Genomic DNA, 20,272 nt, shown 5'->3' with positions numbered 1-20,272 from the left:
AGCCGCCTCGAGCACAGCAGCGGGTGCTAAGCCTCAACGTCTGCTTCACCTTTGGGCTGCTGCGTGTAGCTGCGTCGCTGCTCCTTTAATTTTTCGCTCCTTTGATGAAAAACGGGGTCTTTGCTGGACAGGCCTTAGAGGAATGCCGTGTGACAGCGGTAAAATTCCGCCTTCAACGTACGCGCCGCTAAAACTGCCCCTTGTTTCTCGATTGACACGGTTCGTTGCTACGCTTATATTGTTACCGCATTTTTGGACCATGTTTCAAGACAGCGAGCTTAGCTTACCGCACTTTCTAGCTTTGCGCGTTCTTTATACCTAACCTGTACAGAACTGCACTTTTTTAAAGCGCAGCACCAATTCCAGCCGTGTTGGCTGTTGGCGTTTATGCGACGCCGCGTGTCTACTGTTCTTCGATGGTCATCAGTTCGGAAGGACCGTAAGTTCTTTAGTGATTTGCCGAAAATTAATAATTAAAGTTAATATTTGACGCAAAACGTCACCCGTACAGGCAACCGTACTCTTTCCCACTTAGCCAGTTGTGAATGTAAGCAGAAACCGGACGCCAGTATTGGCGGAAAGCGAAATGTATCTTTGCGCGGTCCCGCTGCACAAAGTTAGTTCAGGCATTCCATGTGGAAGCCAATGGACGCCTTCCACACTTACAGCATGGCATACTGTCAGGAAGAAAAGTCAGCAGTTTGTGGGCTCTTATAATTGCAGGGTTATACATGATCTGGAGCCGTATTCAAAAGGACCCATTATAAATTTTGCATTTCTGGCCCATTTGGTTCTCTGGCATAGCGGCCGCTGTTGTTCGGTGACGTAGCCGCGGCTTTCACGAGTCCGTAGGACGCCAACAGACCAATGGCAGCCGAGCAGTTCCTTGCTGCACGACTGCGGTCGTGCCCACGCCACGCCAAATGAAATGGGTAATGGATCTTTATAGACTAATATTTTTTTTATTGTTTGTGCTCGCGTTGAAGTTGTTTTGTTCGGGTATCATTTGGCGCTGACGATACAGTGAGGTGAGTAGGTTAGAGCGCGTGTCACCGTTCCTCCGTACAACTGCTGTTGTGCATATAAAAAGACCCATGGTCTCGCCTCCGAAATCTGCCTGCAGCGGACGCGCGGCGGGTGGCGACGAAAACGCTGCGAGCAACGTTCATGTTACGAAAGAGGCGCGCACAACTCTCTCGAGCAAATTGAAAGAGGGAGAGAGTGCAGGGCGGGAGAGGAAGGCGCTGAGCACTGGAGATCAAACGGCAGCTGCCAGATACGTTCGGGGCCTCCTCGGCGGGCGAACCAAAAGAGTTGCTCCCGTCTCCCGACCGAAAAACCGTCGAGAAAACACATTCTCGCGGACCAGCACTTACATCGCTCTCCGCGCCAGGTGTTTTCTTCGGCGCGGGCGCTGCAGGCAAAGCAACCTATTCTCTTTTCTTCCTTTTTCTCGGCTTCCTTCGGCTCCTGAAAGTGCCTGTCGCTTTTGTGGTCCCCTCGAAAGTAAGTCTTCAAAAAGGGTGTCGGCGGCGTCCTTTCAATCTCGTGATAGACGAGTTCCCCCCTCCCTCCCTTTTCTGGAGGAGCGTTTTTCTTTCTTTGGGGCCTCTCCGCGGGGTTTGGGCGCCGCCACCGGCGCAGCAGACGGCAGAGGAAAGGAGGGAGCGGACGAAAAACGATTTCGGGGCCAGCAGACGATATATACGCGTTGCAGCAGCAGCGAACACGCGGTGGCTGAGGAAAGCGGGCCAGAGGAAGACGTATCCGAAGCCGGCGGGCGCGCATGGCTTCCTTCCCGGCGCGTCCTTTCACGAGCGAAGAAAACTCGGTCGCTGGCGCTGCATCCGAGCGTGTGCGTGCGTGTGTGGATGCGCGCGAGAGGCTAGAGTGGAGACAGCCTTCGGGAAAAAAGCGCGCGTACGTACCGTACGTTCTTTCGGCCCCGCGCTACAGAAACTGCCGACAGAGGGAGCGGCGTTCGTCGAAAGCGGGCGAGCGCAGTGTGTGGTGTGCGCGTCTCGAAAAGATTGAGTGTTCAGCTGGAGAACATTCGTACTGTCGCGGAACTCCGGCTGCGGGTTCCTTCGCCTGAGAGATATCTCCGGGAGTCTGCTTTCGGCAGGAAATAAGCGAGGAAGGTCGCGACAATTTCGCCCTCTGCTTTGAAGTTCCAGCACAGGGGCGTTGGTAATGTCACTCGTGTGTTTCACATCGCAGCGTCCTCGTTTTGGGCGCAGATGGGAAGGAGATGGTGTCTCTCCTGACAGTAATGTTCGTGCCGCCTCCAGAAACAGTCGAAGGTGTGGCGGTTTCGGTGCTTTGGGATTTTTCTGCTTGATACGACAGCTTGCTAGTGCGCTTTTGAGCAGCTTCGCGGCCCTGAAGTAGTACTCATACGTATACTTCTGCGCCTTCTTGAAGCACGCAAGCGTACTAAAGGAACGCTCGCACGCACTTAGATGCACTTTTTCGCTTCCGTTCGAAGCGGCCGCCTCAGCACATAGATGCATACTTGCAGCCGGGGAATACAGCTTCAAAGGCGCCCGAACTCCCCCATAACTAAAAGGAAAAAAAAAGCCCCCCCCCCCCCCCCCCCCTGTAATGGAGGTGTGCCGTCAGAATGAGTTGTTGCTTGAAAGCCAAGATGGCGGACGAATAGAAGCGGCATGGGAAGGGAGCATCGAGGGAGTAAAGAAAGCTTCATCAAGTTCCCTTTTACTCTCTCTCTCCCTTTCCTCTGTCCGGGCAGCCCTCGTCCGTTGATTTCTTCTTTTCACGCCTTCCTTTCTTTTCTGTCGATCCGGCCGTCTATCTCGCCGTGCCAGTCGCTCGGTTTTGAAAGCAGTTGTCCCACAGCGTGCTTTACGCTCGCCCACCGCGGAGGAGGGGTGAGGTGCCATGGCTCGTTGATTCCGGGGCTCCGCTGAGGGGGAGTGCATCGATTGTAGAACTGAAGAGGGAGGGTAGACGTGCTCGGGTCGTTTTTTTTTTCTTTCATATTTTCCCCCGTTCAGTTGTTTTTATTTTTTCTCTGACCCCTCCAGAGGGAGTAAGTTGCGAGCGAGGCGGAGTCAATTAGTGAGCGGCAGAGTTAATCGTTGGGCAATTCACCCGCAGTGCGGCTATAAGTGCTCAAGTTTACTGTAATTGTCTGCCGAGGTGCGTGACTGTCAATATCAGCGTTGCTGCGTATTGGGCTACACTGCATGAGCAAGGGAACTTCTGATACGAAGGCACAGAGAAGCGATGACGATGATGGCAGAGAGAGAGAGAGGGGGGGGGGGGAAGGGGCAACATACTGGAGCATCCATTTCAGCAGTGGCAAAGTGTACAGCATTTAGTCGTTGCCGGCATTTAGTGCAGGGCATTTTCTCCGTGAGGCGTTCGATCAGATCGGGCGCAGTTTCGACTCGCGATGTGACATCATGCAGGCAACGCGTGGTGCGTCCCTGCGCGGAGCTCACTGGGCCAGTGTTTCTGTGCTTACAACGAGAGATGTTTATGCGCCGCCTTCAGCTGTCTATCAAGCGTAGCTCCCGCCGTGGTGTTCCATTGGGGGAATTTTTGCCTTTTCGGGGGAATTTCGGGGATAAAATTGGGCGAAAACGGAATTTTTAAGAATCTAAATCTCTTTGTTTTACTTTTCCCCCCGAATCGCTGGCTAATCCGCTGCAGGGAGAATGACCATCTCTTGCTCCGGTAAAAAGAATTTCCTGTTGCGGCGTAGGTCATCGCTCAGCTACAGCCCGTACGTATCCCCTACGTGTGATGTGGGGTTCACCTGTCCCTTGCACGCATCGTGCAGCCTTCGCTCGTTGCCACGGGATGGGAGTGGTGTTAGACGCAACCACGGGCTTCCTTCTTAACGCCTCTCAGATGCCCCGTGCGCGTCGGTTAGTGCCTTTAAGTAGTTATAACGAAAGGCACGTTTCAGCCTCGCAGTGCTTGGGAACCTGGACCCTGCCGTGAAAGAAGGCATAAGAGAGCGGAGAAGAGGGTCGGAATTGAAATAAAAATTTGGGCAACACTTTTAATAATATTACTTGCGTGATGGGCAGCGTAGCGCCACTTTGTGTCTGAGCGCGACGAACTTCAGGTCTGGTGACGTCACTTCTCGTCTATGTCATGAGTCGTGACTTGTCATATATGACTCGTTCACGCACACAATCGCACAGTTGCCACACACACCATCTGTCATTTCCGGCCCGGGGAACTCACTTGCCATAAGAAGCTCTTTATGCACTGAGTCACCGATCACGACTGGTCATATCACTCGTACAAAAATACACAATTTCTACGCTCAGCGTCACGGCGCCCCCATATACCGAAACGCCACTGCATACTGCCCAGTCTCCGGTGTGACATCACGGCGTCAACGCGAAATGGAGGAGCTCCTTATTTATGCCGTCGCATAAATATGCAGACGACGCGTGCGCTTGCTCTCGTCGTCGAGTTTCGCATTAGGTATACGCGTAGTATGTGTTTTTTATCATGATTCATGTAGCCTCCACGTATGTGTCCCTGGAGCCCTGTTATTGATCCTGCGCGCTGCTTTTCCGCTATATCGTGGTCGCTTGCCAACGCACAGCGTAGACCACTAATTTTTGCGTGTGGCAATGCCTCCCAGAAACACGCTGTAGGTGTGTCGCCCTCTTGGTGATCCGCTCAGCCTTGCTTCCCTTGTAGTGTTCTGTTCCCTCGATGGCGGTTTATTTCCAGATGGCGCTGATGCTGCTTCCTATAGAGAATTTGTAAATGCCCGTAGTTCCATATTCAAAGAACATTTGCGCACGATAATAAGCACCAGATGCTTTAGAAAGTCATTGTTTAAAGTATCACACGCGCTTCCGAATGCGCACTCAAGGAACATTGGTCCGAAATTCGCTCAGACAAGTTGTTTATTTTGGTGGTATTTTGTTTTCTGTAGTTTCCAATCGGTGATGGACGCACAGACGGAAAAAAATTCGTGCACACGGCTTTTCCGCATTAAAATTTTCTCGTGTTTTATCTTGTGTACGTATGTGTGTGCGTGCGTGCGTGTGTGTGTCAAGCGCAATGGCAGGACGGCAGCAAATAATCCGCTGAACAGCTAATAATCATACAACGTTCATTGATGAAAGGTGTAAAAAGTACAGAAAAAAAAATTGCCAGTGACTGAAAGCTTTGTGTCGCGTTTAGCCCGCTCTTCCCTACGTGGGTGTCCAAGCGAGGCACTCGACGGCAACGCTTCGCGAAGCCTGGAAGCCACGCGGCCCCATGTTCCCTTTCATATTGCCGCTACATGTACGGTCGCACTGTCGATACCGTGACGCCCTTGAGTAAACACTGTCTCGGAGCTGCTGATGGTAAATGATGGTAGGCCGCCCAGGTGAAATCAGAGGCCGCATTTACAAAGTGCTTCGTGGGCAGGGCGAGAGTGGTCAGCGCCTTGCATACTCACGTGCCCACAATCGGGATTTAGTCGCACGGTATCGATGACGCGGATGCAACTTCAGTGCGTACGGGTGTTTGAGTACACCTCGGCAGGTGTCTATCACGGACCGCGTGGTGCTTATCCAGTTACACCTGACGGCGACAGAAGGCCAGACTAAATGGCGAGCCCTACATATATCTGACCAGCCAGGGTCACGGGCGGTACCTGCAGCCTGCCGCGAACGCACTGCGGCGCGCGCTCCAACTTCTTTCATTTCACTCCGCCGGGACGATGGCGACTTGGGCGATCCTTCGCCCCGATTGAATTTTCTTCCCGTGAGAGCGGCGCGCTTGTCGCCGTTCAAAATGGGCCTTAATTTGCACTCGCGGCCGCCCGTGGAGCGCTGGCGCGGCGCGCGCTTTTTACTGACGAGCGCCTTTCCGCTGTTTCCGCCGCGATGCACGACGAGAAAGTATACGCAGTGCACACGTGCTGGCGATCCCAGAAGCCGCCTGTATAACTACGTTACTATTCACCGGTTGGAAAAGAGCCAAGTCTCTGCGTTTGTTGCGAAACTGGCGAGTATTGCGCGGTGCGCAGAACGGCGAGATTCTGGGCGAGAGATCACCTTGTGGGCGGCGGTTCAATTCCTCCCCGCTGCGTGCCGATTATTTTTCCTCCGCACGCTCGCGTAGACGGGCGCCGTACACCGCGTTCCCGCTGCGATTTGGAAGTGGTATACCGAGGCGCGGGTTTCTCTGGATCGTTCGGACGCAATTTATGGCTCAGGACGTCGCAGTTGGGGCTGTGGCGGCAGTCGCGGCGGGGGGCATTGTGCACGGCGGCGGCCTCGTCGGGTGCACTCGGCATGCCTACTACCGCTCTCTTGGCAGCAGCCGCTGCTTATTAGTGCGGACGGCTCATTGGCGGCACTATGCCGAGCTGCCGCCGAGCGAGCCGTGTTTACGCTACGTTCCCGAAAAAAAAAAAACGACAGATCGCGATCCCCGGTCGCCGCAGTTGTGAGTGCTTCGTAGGGGGACGCGGCGGCCGCAGCTGTAGTCACCTACGAGGAGGTGGCGCGGCGCCTCACGCGCAACTTGAAAATATGTTCTGTTTGTGCAACCGCGCTTTCTTGCGGCGATTAAATTCGCGATTTGCGTGATTTTGGTTTTATGAATTAGAAACCTTGATTACGTGTTCAGCTGCAACCTTACAGACACACGGCGGGCAAGGTGGAATTTAGCCCGCATTTGAAGCTGCTCGTTAGAAAAGGCGTTACCACGTATTCACAAAGACGCAACTTTTACTGAAAACGGACCTTTTGTTTTTAAGTAAATAAATATTCGAATCGTTTTTGTTTTGTTTCTTTTCCCCCTGAAATATAGACCTCTGTCATGGGCTTAGGCGCACCCTCAGAGTTGAGGCGTTTGGAGCGAGAGTTAGAAGCTGCATTGCGAAAGAATCGAAAATAATTTTTTTTTATATAAACTCAGCTCTCTGTAAGCTGTCGAATACTGGCAAATTGAAGACTGGCATCGTCACCACAGGCCGTTTCCGCGCTGAAAGTGTGTTGACTGTAGGGTTGATTTTGAGGGGAATGGCTCACAGAGTGTCGTGAAGGACAAAAGGAAGAATTCCGACCCTGAATGTCAAGGCATGTTTTATTTCGTATCCACCAGGACGCGTTGATGGCGCCAAGAGTTCGAAATGAGGAGCGACTGAAACCCCGCGTCCGGCGGCACAGCGTTGGCCACTTCTAATTTGGTTCTCAAACTCATTGCGCTCTACTGGGCTCATGCCGCCAAAGTTCGGCCCGCAGTTTTCAGCGAGGATTTCATTCTCGCCATCACGAACAAGATTCATAATGAAAGCAGAGTGAGTTCATACAAGCTATTCCTCCGATACGCACGCCTGCAACTCCCGGCTGGCGGTTGTTTTCACTTCCTTTGCTGCTAGAACGCACCGATCGCCTCTTCTCGTCCCGTGACGCACTCTCAATCACCGCCAACGTCATTGGCAACGTCACAATTTTCACTGGCCATCTTGTCGCCTGGCTACCGAACAAACTTCGAGAAACGGCCAACTGTCGAATATTAGCTTGAATAGAAACTATACGTGTGGTTGCCTTGAGTGTGCCTTTATCGCGAGCCCACGGAAGCAGCGTTTAGAGACTCGATTATTATGGCTTGCCTGGGCACTCTGTCGAGCCTGAGGGACTGCATCGACTTTACCCACTCGATTGGGTTGAGGAGTTTTGCACCAGGAAAAGACGGGGGCAGCATCGCGTGTATATACCGTCGCGCTGTCGTATTTCTTTCACAGAGGTATAGGACTACTATGGGAGCGCGTAGTCCCAGTGTCTGGGCCGGCGTGCGCACCTGTCAAAAAGAAGCGTCGAGCGGGAGAAACGAATATAAAGTGCGGCAGAAAGGGCGCCCCGTTGCTGATGCAGCCCCGCATCGAAGGGCGATGCATTCACGCGGCCGATGCGTGCGCGCCGTACACGAACTCGCGCGCAGTTCACGTGTGACGTCTTCATGGGCGCCCGAGGGCGGCACAATGGCGGACGACCGGGGGGGGGCAGCTTCCTTTTCTGCGCCTGCGAACGGCGGCGCCGCATTGTTGTGGGCCAAATGAACGCTGACAGCGGGGCGGGGCCCCGTGAATAAGCGGCGCGCGTGATTTTCCTTGTGGGAGGTGTGCGCGCCGTGACCGGCGTGCTCTGGACGGCCCGCACTCCGGCTGGGCTATTGTTGTCTCTAGACTATAACTTAGCCTGCACTGAACTCTTACTTGGACCGTCTGTACGGCTGCCGAACGCGTGGCGCCGACCCGGGGTTCCCAAAGCAGCAAGGATGCTGGTGGCGAGGCAGTAGCCTGCGGATGTGTAGACAGTAGTGCGCTGCCTCAAAATAAAAGGGGCTTTAATCGTTTTTTCCCTCTCCTCACAACGTTGCCTCGCTCAACATGTGCCTGAGAAATACTGGCAGTACCAAGATATATGTTTAGCCTTAGTCATTCTAAATTTCAGCCAGTGTCCAGCCAATAATGTAAGCGGTTATCGCATTTGCTATTACCGTTATGGCGTTCATATACTATAAATATTCGTCTCTTCAGACTCTTGTGCAATGACATGAATAAAGCGGAGCGTCTGCAATACCGGACGTTCGGCGTGCATTCATCAGAGCGCCTCATTCTGTCTTCTTTCGTGATATTTAGCTCTTCGCTTCGCAGCGTCTAAGAATGGCCCGTATTGTTACGCGTGCCTCTGATTTGTTTGCTGCGCTTCTCGAAGTCATGGGGAGGAGATAGTTTGATCGCAACGGCTCGCGTTTTATTTGTGAAATCGGCGTGGTTCAGTGAACTCATGCCCAGCTAAGTGTGTCTCGCCATTCGTCTCAGGGAACCCCGGACGCAGATCCGCGCACTCTGTCCTCCCGCTTTCATCCCACCGCCTTGTGCGCCTTACTCACAGCGCATTCGAGTTCGAGCCTCGGGATAGCCCTCCACTTCGTCTTCCCAAACTGAAGAGCGCGCGCTTGGAAATCTTGGGAGCGTTCCCTGCTCGGCGACCACACGCGGTCCACATCGAGTTGCGGGGCAGGATGCGAGTTCGAGACCCGCGCGCTATTGGCGGAGAAAAGTCGCCATCTTCTCCCCGCAGAGGGCGCTGCGCGGGAAAAGCGACGCAAAGCACACACTGCCTACGCTCCGGCGATCGCGGGGAGAAGAAGAGATCAACTGGAATCTGATTTCGCAATGCTCTCTCTTCCCCACTGCCGAGGGAATGAAGAGGGGAGAGAAGAGAAAAACTGGGCAGAGATTCGAAAGAGAGCCCGAGGCTCGCACTCCACTGCTGCCTATATATAGGAAGGTGGGAGAGAAAGAAAGAAAAACAGCTGCAGGCGCGATACGGGGGATGCGGGTCGTTGGAACAGAGACGCATTCTTGGGTGTCGGAAAGGGGGGCGGACACATTCGGAACTTGGAAGAAGAGAAGCCGGGGAGAAAGAAGGGCGAGCGGGGAAGCAAAATGTTTTGACGGCTCCTCTCTGAGCGACGTTGACACGTGTTTAAAGAACGTTCTTTCATCTCTCTCTCTTCCTCTCAGGGCACACACACGGCGGACACTGTGGGGGGAGCACTGCCGACGCTGTGTTGCGTTTCGCGATTGAGGCGACCGAGCAAAATGATGGGTTGAGTGGAAAGGAGAGGCCGTAGGTGCGGGGCCCTTTTTTTCTTCGCTCTATTCGAATGTTAAAAGTGCCATAGGCGGTACAACGAATGGCGCTGTTGTGAGCAACTCTTCAGGGAGCGTTCCTTTCCTACGCTGGATAGGTTTTATCACGTGTTGCGCCGGTAAGGAACTGTAGTGACGGGAGAACTCGGTGTCAGAAAAAGCTCCGATTAGTGGTTTGCTTTCTAGTTTTCCTCTTTTTTTCTCGTGAACGCTGAAAGTATGCCCTGCTTTTGTGGCAGCTATCTCAAAACTTGGTACGCAAGAAAGAACGTAACCGACAAAATTTGGTTAGCCCCCCGAGCAGCGTCATAAATGTTGCGATATGTATGTGCAGAATCTGTCAGCGGGAAGCCTTGCACCTCCTGAGCTGTTTTTGCCAGCGCTAGAAGCTGCCTCTCGGGAACAAAAATAAAAATTACTGCAGGGGCAACGTGGGGCGCATCGGAATCGCCGCTGCTTTTACAAGGCCCGCCGAGACCCTGTTTCAGTGTCAGTGAATGTGTCCAAGCGTCGCGCGTATTCTCATAGTTGCTCTTTCACCGACGCGCGCATCCACGATGCAGGGAATTCCCCGAAGCCTTCGATCGGCGAACACATGCGCAGGGATATATCGCAGCACAACGAAGCGTAATTGATGCCACCCGAAGGCGCGGTGAGGGCTCCCCGATGGCGTGTTCTCGCCACCCGTGCACGCACCAATTTCTCCTCGGCCAGATATCAACAAACACGTGGGGACACAACGGCAGCAAACTGGGAACACAGAACAAGCAAAACCTGATCAACAGCCTCACAAAACCTTCAGTGAGAGCGAAGATCAGAGCGTCCATTCAACGGCCATCTGCTGGCGCAGGCTGGGATCCCCAGGCACCGCTCCATTTAACTTGGAAACCAAAACCAAACGGGCGACTCTAGCAGCGCACCGTCTGAATCACTTACATCACACCCATCCCCGCTCGCTCTTGCAACGGCCCAGATAAATCCCGCGGCCCTGCGGGCGGAATTGCCGCGTGTCTCGGCAGGGCTTCGGTATCAATTCCTCGAGCGTCCCCGCCGCACCCGCTTTGGACGAAACCCCAGCAGTGTGCGCAGCGAGCGCGGATGCCCGATTGTCTCATCCCGAGGCTCTCCCCCGCGCTGACGCCGCCCCCCGGTGCAGTAGCAGCCCCGCGAACCGATCGCCATCGCCATCAGCAGCTCCTCGATCACAGCGCCGCCCCGCGTCAGTGCGAGGCAACCGGGCTTCCCATTTCGGGCCTAACAGGCCGGCTGTTGCGAAGTGGGGAGGGGGTCGATTGAAAACGTGTCCGCCGGGAGCAGACCGATCGGAACGTCCCTTTCTTCCTGGCCTGAGGGGAACGCGCACACTCTGTTTCCGCGGCCAACCTCCCAGTTTGTCTCGGCCGCCATTTGGGGGCCTTCGCCTAACGCTCAGTGGACGCATTACGCTCCCCTGTGAGAACAGAGCTGTTCTTGTTGGTCGACGGAGGCATCGGGATGGCGGCCGCGGACTTCAGTTGTCTTGAAGTGTTTGTTTCAGAAGTAGCTACAAAGCCGACGGGGTAACAGAGGAGATTCGTGGCCCAGCCGGCTGTACTTATTGACGAACGGGTCATAGTTCTTTCCGATAAGGGCTCCCTGAGCGTCGCCATATTGCTCGTTGGGCTGTTATGTTCACGTGACGACAGCACAGTTGAAGCAGCGGCGAAACCGGTTTGCTACATCTTAGAGAGTCGGCGTTTCGGCATTTCCCTCGCCCAATGAAAACGTCTATAGCGCAAACCGATAAACACATGAGAAAGGCACAAACTCAGCGGTCTTTTAGAGCGCATTTCCTCAAGTATGACATCACTGCACAGTGAGGTATGTTTAAGCCTGGTACGTGTTCCAAGAGCGTCCTTTAGTCGGTGATGTTTCAGCTGGCTGTGTCCTTCGGCTTACTGCTTTCAAGCCTTCTCGGCAATAGCCGCCTTTCTCACAGGGATCGCTTACCCACTGATCGAATTGCCGGCCGACTCGCTCGTTGGCGCGCCGACTCACGCGTTCAGCCGCTGACTCATTCCCTCGTTGAAACAGTGGGCCCTGACCACCTCCGGTACTTGTGGGTTCCCACGGGGCTCTGGCACTAACTACCAACTGTTCGATGAGCGGTGTCGGTCTGGCGCTAACGGACCCCGTGGGGCTCGAAAGCCGTGGCGTTCCCTTCGGCTGCCCATTGCTCCATCAGCGATACCGCGCATCGGCTGCGCTGTTGCGCGCCGTGGACCGCGGTTCCTCCCTGTTTACCCGCTATTTACGTGCTCTGGCTCTCAACCAGCATGCCAGCTTGTGTCCATGAAAGGGTTCGGCTTGCCTCAGTTGGCGGATACCGCAGCCGTGCGTTCGTTACTCGTGCGGCTTCCGCGGGAATGCCTCGCTAATCCCGTCGGGCCCCAGCTGGTTGGGGCGAGCACGGCCCGGGGAGGCCAGAAACTGTGGGGAGTCGTTGAGCAACAATGAGCGCGGGGTTCGCGTCGCGGACTCCCTCGCCACCTCTAAATCACGTGACTCAGCGAGAGGAAGGACACGTGTGCAGGGGAGCACGCGGTCTCCGGCTAGTAGCAATCAAAATGAAGAGGGGCAAAGAAATAGATGAGCCGAGGGCCCGCGATATTGAGCTCGCTGGCCTCGCATGCATGCAGGCACGTGCGGCAGGGTGCGGTGTTCTGTCCGTGGGTGCTGCAGATGGGAGACGCGAAGGTACGCCAGGATTGCCTAAGAGGGAAGGACGAAAAAAGCATAAATGACATATTTCTCGATGGTGTTATGCGCACGTGCGGGCGAAAAGCTTCTTCTTTCGTTTTTCGTCGCTTTTGCTTGATAAGTTATTTTCCGCATTTCCACTCTGAATAACTCCACGGGGAGCGGTAAGTGGGAACGGGAGAAAATTAGAGCGGAGGAGTACAGGGAAGGAGGCCGCGTAGAAATCTAGCGGCAGACCTGCGATGAAGTACGTATGAAGAGAAACGAAGTAGTGCTCTGCAGTTTGTGCGCTTTTGGTGCTCGCGCGTACGCTTGCGCAGCACGAGCCTTTACTCGTGCGTTTAGTCTGAGCGAATGTAGGGCCTTACGGCACCAAGTTCTGGACTTTGGCGTTGTTGAGAATTGTGCTTGTAAGATAAGGCCTCATTTGGTAGGCGCAAGCGAAATCAACGCGCGCGCAACAAGTGGTTCACGCAGCAATTAACGTTGTTCCAGCTGCTAGCAGTATGGCTTCTCTCTTTTGAATGCCCTGAGAGGTTCGGCCTGGCACGTTTTGAGGGCGTCTTAGACTTAGGACATTTTGAATTTCAGTTTTGTGACTGAGTCGCGCGGTGTCGCAGCTTCGTATAATTCATACCATTTTGGCTGTGTCGGCAATATCTAAGCACAAGGGGTTGATGACGTAGTGCATGTATATGTCATCTAGGGTTTTCCTGCAGAGCGTCGATGTCGTGCGTTTTTTTCTGTCAGTCCCGTTCCTTCGTGTTCGCTTTGTTTTATGATGGGTGGTCTTTCTTTCGTTGGCATTTTCCGTTTTTTTTACTGGCCGTGTGCTCTGCCTTGCGTTTTGTTTTCTCTCTTGTGGTGTGTATTTGCACCGGTGCATTAAGACTAACATAGCGGTTCGTAGTCAGCGCCCGTGTTGGCTGCTTTCTGTCGTGTTTGTTTCCCTTTTTGCGCTCTTTTTTCACTGTGCCGTTTCGGTCTTTTCTGGTGGACATCCCGAAAGATCAAGCCTACTCTTTTGTGCTGAAATCATTTGCGAGGTTGCGGTCGCAAATGAAAGTTTGTAAACCGAGCCCTGACTTCGGGGTCTCGTGGTTTAGAGCACTGCGAATTGACCATTTGCGGAGAAGTTTCTGCGCATGCGTCGTGAAGGCGCAGGCAGCGCCCTCTCTGGGCGGTTTGGTTTTTGGTTGGAAAACATGAGCCAGCCGTGCATTCCTGCGCTGTAGTGCGACGACTGATGTGAGCTGCAACTTCCACGGAACTGACATGTAACTGCAACGCGATTTATCTAAGCTAACCACGTGTTTTGCAACAGCGAGACTTGTACGTAATAAAGGCCGCGACGACATACAAGGCGCAAAAGACGAACCCGTTGATGGGGCCAGTAATGCGCACATCCAGCACGTTTCGAAACGGGTGTTGCTGCTTTATTTCGCGCTTACTGCCGAGTACACACTGCTCGGTCGTTCTAGAAGAGTTTTGCCACCGACGCAGGAAAACCGAATGATATATACTAGTATGAACATTCACCATTAATGCTACAATGTGCTTCCTGAACAGCGGGAGCACGGCCGAGCGCAGCCTCGCGTATATCCGCGCATTCTAACGCTCCCGCGGCCCGTGAGCACGCAAAGCAACGCTCTGCCGTATCAGCACGAGCCGGGATTGAGATAGTACAACGGGTCCTTTAATAATCAGCTAAGTGTGCCCTGAGACAAAAGGTGTTGTGTTAAGTTAGCAGAAACTCCGGCCCTATCAAGGAAGCGCAAACGTAAACGTCGGTGTGCATTAGGAAAGTGCATCCCATTATACTGTCACACTCGCCCGCGCATAGGCGCACATTCACGCACATTTTCACTTGGTCATTCGGCGCGCCGTTGAGGTAGCAGAGTGCAGGTAATGCCACACATGGTCGTTTTTCAGGCTACAACGCGAAAATAATCCGCTACACCCTGTTTCTAAAAACGGAAATGGGATGTTCTCCTCTTCCATCATACTCTTTCGTTAGCTGACACACGTTTCCGGCCAATAAACAACACTAAAACAACAAAACAAGCGCACGTGAGCTGCTAAACGCTGCCTTGCGCATGCTAGCTCGAGAGCCCCTTTCCAACCAAAGGTACCGGCGGAGCTTCTCTGTTTGCACGACAGGCGGCGCTCGCTTTTCCGCAAATGGTCAATTACCATTTCCCCAGCGGCGTGCGCAATCCAGACGAGCCGATGGCAGATTTGAACTATAAATAATCCTATCCTTCGCAGCCAGATGGGTATCCTCTGCTTGCACACCGCGGCTGGAAGCAGTGCAGGGGGACGATGCGTTGCGCGGTTGTTCCCGAAAGGTACTGGAGAGGGAAGCAACAACGAATAACGGAGAGCGTCGTTCGCACACTCAGAGACAAAAGGGGGCGACAGGGCAGAATTTCCTCTCGAAGAACGACAGGGATGACGAGGGGAGCCTGTCTGCCGCGTGAAAATGGATTCGGTCTGCGGCTTCTCCCCCATTGGCACCGGCGCTGTTTTGGCACGTGCGCCGGTCATCATCGATTGGGGAAAGCTGCGCCCGGCCTGATGGACAGGCGATCGGGAGGGATGCGGGGACGATGCCGAAGGCTACGCCTGCTTTGGGCAGATTGTCGGCGGCCCTTATTCCCTCTGTATCGGTGCGTGGGTGAAAACGCTGGGCTTTGTCCAGCGTGCGGCGGCAGCGATTACAAGAGCCACTGCGCCTCGGCAATGTCCACGCCGCTTGTGCTGTTCCGCGCTGCGTCGCGGCCGTGTGTGCTGGTCACGTGGCGGCGACTCGCTTTTGCGGTGATGCGTTGTCTAGCAGCGAGGCGGTGCTTCGCATCTCGCGTCTGCTCCGTGCAGGGTTGACGAACAGCGACCTCCACTGGCTTAGCGGAAAGCGAAATGCGGTGGCCCGACGGCACCCGCGCTGGCGTTAGTTGGGAAGCGAATAAAACTCGAGGTAGGCGTGAGCAGCCACGGCGAAGCAACTTTCACTGAAAACGAAGCCTTTTTTAACGTAGGAAAGTTGAAGAAATTAAGGGCATGTGTCGCCACCAGCGGCCAGGATAGGCTGCACTGCCATTTACTTGCGAACGGTGATCACGGAATACTTTCGGTCCTGATGTTATCAGTTTGGATCAAGATTCGGGAAAAGAATGTTTCAACAAGAGCTGTTGCCAGACTAGTTGGTGATCGTCCACAGAAGCCGTGTTATATTGCGCTCGTCCTGTGCTATGTGTTTTTCTCTTTTGTGTTGTGGTTTCAGCGCAATATAACACGGCTTGTGTAAAGACTGTGTCCTTTTGAAATGCAATTTTCTCAACAGTAAATGCGTTGCTTTCCTATTGGACGCACGTCAAGATACCCAGAAGGAGCCATAGAATATCTGGCTAATGAGAAACTGCTCGGTGGCCATTTAAGGCTCGTCGCATGCATGCAGGCCGTTCGAAGTGCGCGCGCTGTCGGGTAGGGCGTCCCCATTGGTCCGCCCTTCGCTTCGCTCTTCTCCCAGTGAGCGCGGCGACCAGCGATTCCTCGTCCCTGTTGGCGTCAGAGGCGCGCCCGAATGCCCGCTGCTCACTTTCACGCATCGGCCACGGCAGCTCGTCATGACCTCCGCGCGGTCGGGAGAGATTATACGGGCCGCCCATGGCCGCCGTCCTTCCTTCCTTCCAAGGCACAGTGGCTGCGCGAGCGCCCTTCGTAACTGCCCGGCGGCGCTCTCTTTTAAGCTGCACGTGCCTGGGCACTCACGGTGCGTCACCATACATCACGGCAGGATTGGATCTCCCGCCGTTTTGGCGTAGCCTGCAGTGCGTGTGCGGGTCCCTCTTTTACTCCTGTTTGACTTCGTCCTTCGTGAAAACTGCCAGTAAGAAAGAAACCGCGCTTTTATTGTCAGAATGTATGCTCGAACCATGTATGCCATGCTCTAATATTAACACCCTGCAGCTGGAAACATTGTCGCATAGAGTACCCGGGTTCGAACTTCACCATGGTGGCGGCGTTTCCATGGCGGCGAAATGCAAAAGGCGCCGGTGTGCTGTGCGATGTCAGTGGGCGTTAAAGATCCCCAAGTGGTCGAAATTAATCTGGACCCTCCGCTACGGCAACTCTTTCGGCCTTTCTTCCTTTCACTCCCTCCTTTAGCCCTTCCCTTACGGCGCGGTTCGGGTGTCCGCCGAGATGCGTGAGACAGTTACTGCGTCATTTAATTTCACAAAAACCATTTTTTTACCACTTGGAGCTCAAAAAATCAGCTGCAGTCACGGTAACAAAATGTCACGCTTCAGGAAGGAATTATCCTAAATGGATTTCATTGATTAGTTGCACTGTGGTTTTTTTTTTATTAAGAACAGTGGATTTCTGGTTTGACGATGTCCCTCTTGGCATGCGTTCGAGAAGAAATTTCTTTTCGAGTAGAGGCAATCTGCGCATATCGCTTGTTTCGCTCTCCCGCGTATAATACTTGTAGGCTTTCGTGAGGCCAGGGCGCGGTCGCTAGACGCCTTAATCGGCGTGGAGGTCACCTCACGCGGAGTGCTCCGTCCGTGTCTCTGGCGGCCTTGCGAGACGGAGGCCTCTGCCTAGATATAGTGGCGTTCTTAGCCACGAGCGCTCTTGCCCGTGGGCAGTTGAATCCGTACGTGAAGTCTGTCCGTCCGCTCCCCTGCTCCCCCAAATTTTTGCTACTGCCGTGACCCTATAAATGCATATCTGATTGCTTTGACGACAGGCACGTGGGTGATTGTAACGGCCTTAAACAAAACGGCACGAATGAAGCCGGGTAACGTAGATTTAGCAGAGCATGAAATTCGACATCCCACTTATGTTATAAAAGCACAGGCTGCAGCATGGAGCGCTCGCTATTGAAATGAATCAGTTCAGGAAATATGGCAAGGGAGACAACTCGTAACCTAATAACAAGTGAACTCCTCCGGCGGTGCAAACATCGGCGAATCTTTTCCATTCCTCTGCTACCGCCTGTTCTTTCCTATACCTGGCGAAAAAACAAAAATAATAGCACTGTTGCCCGCTTGCGTCGCGCCCTGTTCGGCAGTGTCGCGGGTCGAAGTCAAAGGGTTTTAATTAGACAGCACTGTTACAGTTGTCTAGGGTGCAGACCAAAGGGCAGATACATGCCTGACGAAAAGTCTGCCCCCCCCCCCCCCCCCCCCTTCTTGCTACCATGGAGGAGCACAAGCATTTAGTGCAGAAAGCACACACTCAATGGAAATACGAAATGAGTGGTGATCATTGTAGTGTTTCATGTTTAACCTCTATATGGTGTCATACGAAAGAACGCAAAACAAGAGAAACAAGAGATGGTAATCGTAGCAGTGAAATGCGCCGACCAGCACCCACCGTCGCAGCGTCGTAACAGCAACAGGAGCGCCAGCGTACGCAAGAGGGTATGAGGAGGAAGCGATATCTTGTGCGAACACGCAACCACTACCCAGTCGTTCCCTCGAGCGCCGCATGGGCGCGCGCACGTTCACACGCTGACGCTGTCCCGGCGAGCGTGGTGGACCGCGGCGCCTCCTCGCGGCTTCTGCGGTCGCTCGACGCGCCAACGGCGCCCCGAGCGCTCCGCGGGCCGCCTTCCGTCGTCCCTAATCGTGTAATGGCACGGAAAGATGTCGTTGGCCGTCCCACGCTGCTTCGCATGTGGACGGGCGGGCGTGTGACGCTGGAGATCCATAGGCGGTGTATAATGCCGTACCTCAGCTTAGGACACGCGCAACCCACCCGGCGCCCAAATTTTCCGGCGCGGTCACGGCAGTCATTCGTCCGCAACTGACGTACGCCGATATCACTGCCTACGCTGCAGGGGACAGCAGGGAAAAACGCGGTGATTCAACGCCTGTTGGCTTTTTGAACGCCCGGTGCGCGTAGGCTGTATTTTTGCTCGTTCCGAGGTCTTTAAGCGCAGCCAACCGTCTGTAGGAGTAGGGCAGGGACTGTGCCGACGCTACTAGAGATTGCCTGGGTCCGTCTGCGCCATTGAACGTGCGCCCTTAGCTTTTTATTCCCTCGCGTCGTCGGCAGGCTTCCAGCTTCGACACCAGCGCGCTCTTGCGGCGTGTGGTGAATCATAGTGTCCTAGCTGATTCAGAGATTTCAGTTCGCCCGCAACATTAATGTTGCCAAAATCGTAGCGCTCTCCCATAACAATGTACCGTGTGATGACCGCGTTTTGGAGTGAGCAGGCGAGAATAGATACATCTAAACGCGTTTTGCAGTCGTTTTATGTCTTTATTGCTGCTGGCTTTTCGCTGTTTCTCTTGGTCTGGCTTTATCGTTGGTGTGACACCCTCGTCTGCGTGCAACCGGAGCGTGGCGGGATTATTTTCTCTCCCCCTCTGTGGCCGGCCATAACTCTTTCCTCGTCGCGTATCTCTACAGGGCTGGGTCGCAGCCACGTCGCGTTCGGAATCGAATTAGCTGCTCGGAGTGGTCTGCACGTGATCACGTGGTGCTCAGCAGCGCAGGCGTGTAGGCGCTGCCGTGACTAACGCCTCTCCGGCGCTGCTGTAGCGGCGGGAGTGAGTGAGTGAATAAATTTTATTGCTCTAATAAAGGAGTCTTGCTGCTTGCCCTAAGATTGCCAATGTCTTCCAGCCTGCCGTATACGTTCGCGACGCTATGTGCCCGTGCTTACAGGAGCGAGCGTGGTATATGCGAGCAGCTCATGTCGGCAGGCGCTCAGAATACTGCTGTCTTGCTGCCTGTCCACAGGCAGTGTGCTGGAGGCAACAGATCGCAGCTATAGGGACTAGAGGACGGATTCTAAGGGAAACTGAAGACATATTGCAGTAGGTCTGCATCTGTGGATTACCGCGTTTTGACTACAAATACAGACTTCCCAGTGAAAGCGAGGCTCTTTATAAACTTCGTTCCCAATGAAGTATACAGAAATGAGAGGAAGTATACGGCGACCTGGCGTGTCTCTAATATGAGCTACTGCCGTCTTTACTCCAACTGCATTAACAATTGAAACGTTTTCATGAAACTTCCGCCTTCTTAATGGCTCCGTTTCGTTTTCCGCTTGGCGCGTAATACTCCCGCTCGGCTGTATTCGCGCAGCTTTCATTCTACGGTCGGCGTTTCGCAAGAAACGTTCCATACTTCACACGTTTCCACTCCGGCGCCCGCTTTCGGTGCTTTCGCAACCGTCGGCACCACCTGCGAGGCAGTTGGCGGCGCACCCTGGGAGCCTGACGCCGAGGCTGTAATAGGAAAACTCGAGGTGTGTGCTACGAGATGAAAATGTCGGCCTCCAGCCCCGCGGTGAGTGAAAAGCAGCGACTGTTACGCGGCATTAACCGGGACCTCCCGCTGCTGGCTCCGTCCGTGGCGCGTGCAAGGCACAACAAGAAGCATCGATCGCACGCGGACGCATCGATATGCAGTGGCGTGCCGACCGTGAATCCAGCAGCCGCCATTAGCACCTTTCCCCGCGTCGACATTCGGCCTGCCCAAGGACGCCGGGGGGAGAGGAAAGGAAAATGAGAGGAGCAACTACCCGCTGCGGCGGCACCCATCGCAGCACCCATCCCTGGGCGCCCACAGCGCGTATGTGCCACGTACTCACTACGGCGAATCGCGAACCGTGTCCATTTATCCCGGGGCCATCAAGGCGCGCAGCGGGGTGCATCTGAGACCGCGCGCGAATATCGTCTGCTGCTGAGGTGGAGAGTGAGGACCGCGGCTTTTTCTGGGGGAAAAAAAAGAAGAAAAGAAATGCGCAGGAAAGAGTCGCGACGCGAGGCAGAAAAAGCCAGCTCAGAGGCAGCGTGTTTTTTGGCGGCGCGCGAACACAGCGAGATTCGCGAAGGGAGGGGCGAGAGAGATGAC

The 20,272-nt window shown here is 54.2% G+C and overlaps 1 protein-coding gene across 6 annotated transcripts in view; it reads left to right on the top strand.

Annotated features, from left to right (window-relative positions):
- LOC144111213 (latrophilin Cirl-like) overlaps positions 1-20,272 on the top strand; it is a 378,723-nt gene that overhangs the window by 194,754 nt on the left and 163,697 nt on the right. Inside the window, exon 1 of one of the 6 annotated variants that reach the window (XM_077644427.1) lies at positions 916-932. The exons of the other annotated variants lie outside the window; for them this stretch is intronic. The gene's annotated coding sequence lies outside the window, so the exon portion shown is untranslated. Of the gene's footprint in view, positions 1-915; positions 933-20,272 lie in introns of those variants that run through there. 6 annotated transcript variants of the gene reach the window in all.

The sequence above is a fragment of the Amblyomma americanum genome, chromosome 11 (assembly GCF_052857255.1).
Source record: "Amblyomma americanum isolate KBUSLIRL-KWMA chromosome 11, ASM5285725v1, whole genome shotgun sequence".
Classification (NCBI taxonomy): domain Eukaryota; kingdom Metazoa; phylum Arthropoda; class Arachnida; order Ixodida; family Ixodidae; genus Amblyomma; species Amblyomma americanum.
The sequence above is the reverse complement of the archived record's forward strand: the minus strand, read 5'-3'. Positions and strand labels throughout refer to the sequence as shown.